Below are 2,651 nucleotides of genomic sequence, written 5' to 3' on the forward strand. Positions count from 1 at the left end.
TATGTACCACATCTGCTTTATCCATTTGTCTGTTGATGGACATTTAGGTTGCTTCCATGACCTGGCTATTGTAAATAGTGCTGCAATGAACATTGGGGTGCATGTGTCTTTTTAAATTATGGTTTTCTCTGGCTATATGCCCAGTGGTGGGATTGCTGGGTCCTATGGTAATTCTATTTTTAGTTTTTTAAGGAACTTCCATACTGTTCTCCATAGTGGCTGTATCAATTTACATTCCCACCAACAGTGCAAGAGGGTTCCCCTTTCTCCACACCCTCTCCAATATTTGTTATTTGTAGATTTTCTGATGATGCCCATTCTAACTGGTGTGAGGTGACACGTCATTGTAGTTTTAATTTACATTTCTCTAATAATTAGTGACGTTGAGCAGCTTTTCATGCGCTTCTTGGCCATCTGTATGTCTTCTTTGGAGAAATGTCTATTTAGGTCTTCTGCCCATTTTTGGATTGGGTTGTTTGTTTTTTTAATATTGAGATGCACGAGCTGTTTATATATTTTGGAGATTAATCGTTTGTCCGTTGATTCATTTGCAAATATTTTCTCCCATGCTGACATTGTCTTTTTGTCTTGTTTGTAGTTTCCTTTGCTTTGCAAAAACTTTTAAGTTTCATTAAGCCCCATTTGTTTATTTTTGTTTTTATTTCCATGTCTAGGAGGTGGATCAAAAAAGATCTTGCTGTGATTTATGTCAAAGAGTATTCTTCCTATGTTTTCCTCTAAGAGTTTTATAGTGTCTAGTCTTACATTTAGGTCTCTAATCCATTTTGAATTTATTTTTGTGTATGGTGTTAGGGAATGTTCTAATTTCATTGTTTTACATGGAGGTGTCCAGTTTTCCTAGCATGACTTATTGAAGAGACTGTCTTTTCTCCATTGTATATCTTTGCCTCCTTTGTCATAGATTAGTTGACCATAGGTGCATGGGTTTATCTGTGGGCTTACTATCCTGTTCCATTGATCTATATTTCTGTTTTTGTGCCAGTACCATATTGTCTTGATTACTGTAGCTTTGTAGTATAGTCTGAAGTCATGGAGTCTGATTCCTCCAGCTCCGTTTTTTTCCCTCAAGACTGCTTTGGCTATTTGGGGTCTTTTGTGTCTCCATATAAATTTTAAGTTTTTTTGTTCTAGTTCTGTAAAAATTGCCATTGGTAATTTGATAGGGATTGCATTGAATCTGTAGATTGCTTTGCGTAGTATAGTCATTCTCACAGTATTGATTCTTCCAATCCAAGAACATGGTATATCTCTCCATCTGTTGGTATCATCTTTAATTTCTTTCATCAGTATCTTATACTTTTCTGCATACAGGTCTTTTGTCTCCCTAGGTAGGTTTATTCCTAGGTATTTTATTCTTTTGGTTGCAATGGTAAATGGGAGTGTTTCCATAATTTCTCTTTCAGATTTTTCATCATTAGTGTATAGGAATGCAAAAGATTTTTGTGCATTCATTTTGTATCCTGCTACTTTACCAAATTCATTGATTAGCTCTAGTACTTTTCTGGTGGCATCTTTAGGATTCTCTATGTATAGTATCATGTCATCTGCAGACAGTGACAGTTTTACTTCTTCTTTTCCAATTTGTATTCCTTTTATTTCTTTTTCTTCTCTGATTGCTGTGGCTAGGACTTCCAAAATTATGTTGAATAACAGTGGTGAGAGTGGACATGCTTGTCTTGTTCCTGATCTTAGAGGAAATGCTTTCAGTTTTTCACCATTGAGAATGATGTTTGCTGTGGGTTTGTCATATATGGCCTTTATTATGTTGAGTTAGGTTCCCTCTATGCCCACTTTCTGGAGAGTTTTTACCATAAATGTGTGTTGAATTTTCTAAGAAGCTTTACCTGCACCTATTGAGATGATTGTATGGTTTTTACTCCTTAATTTGTTAATATAGTGTATCACGTTGATTGATTTGCATATATTGAAGAATCCTTGCATCCCTGGGATAAATCCCACTTGATCATGGTGTATGATCCTTTTAATGTGTTGTTGGATTCTGTTTGCTAGTATTTTGTTGAGGATTTTTGCATCCATATTCTTCAGTGATATTGGTCTGTACTTTTCTTTTTCTGTAGTATCTTTGTCTGGTTTTGGTATCAGGGTGATGGTGGCCTCATAGAATGAATTTGGGAGTGTTCCTTCCTCTGCAATTTTTTGGAAGAGTTTGAGAAGGATGGGTGTTAGCTCTTCTCTAAATGTTTGATAGAATTCACCTGTGAAGCCATCTGGTCCTGGACTTTTGTTTGTTGGAAGATTTTTAATCACAGTTTCAATTTCATTACTTGTAATTGGTCTGTTCATATTTTCTATTTCTTCCTAGTTCAGTCTTGGAAGGTTATACCTTTCTAAGAATTTGTCCATTTCTTCCAGGTTGTCCATTTTATTGGCATAGAGTTGCTTGTAGTAGTTAGTCTCTTAGGATGCTTTTTATTTCTGCGGTGTCTGTTGTAACTTCTCCTTTTTCATTTATAATTTTATTGATTTGAGTCCTCTGCCTCTTTTTCTTGATGAGTTTGGCTAATGGTTTATCAGTTTTGTTTGTCTTCTCAAAGAACCAGCTTTTAGTTTTATTGATCTTTGCTATTGTTTTCTTTGTTTCTATTTCATTTATTTCTGCTCTGATCTTT

This window comes from Leucopleurus acutus (assembly GCF_964270905.1).
Source record: "Leucopleurus acutus genome assembly, chromosome: 8".
NCBI lineage: Eukaryota > Metazoa > Chordata > Mammalia > Artiodactyla > Delphinidae > Leucopleurus > Leucopleurus acutus.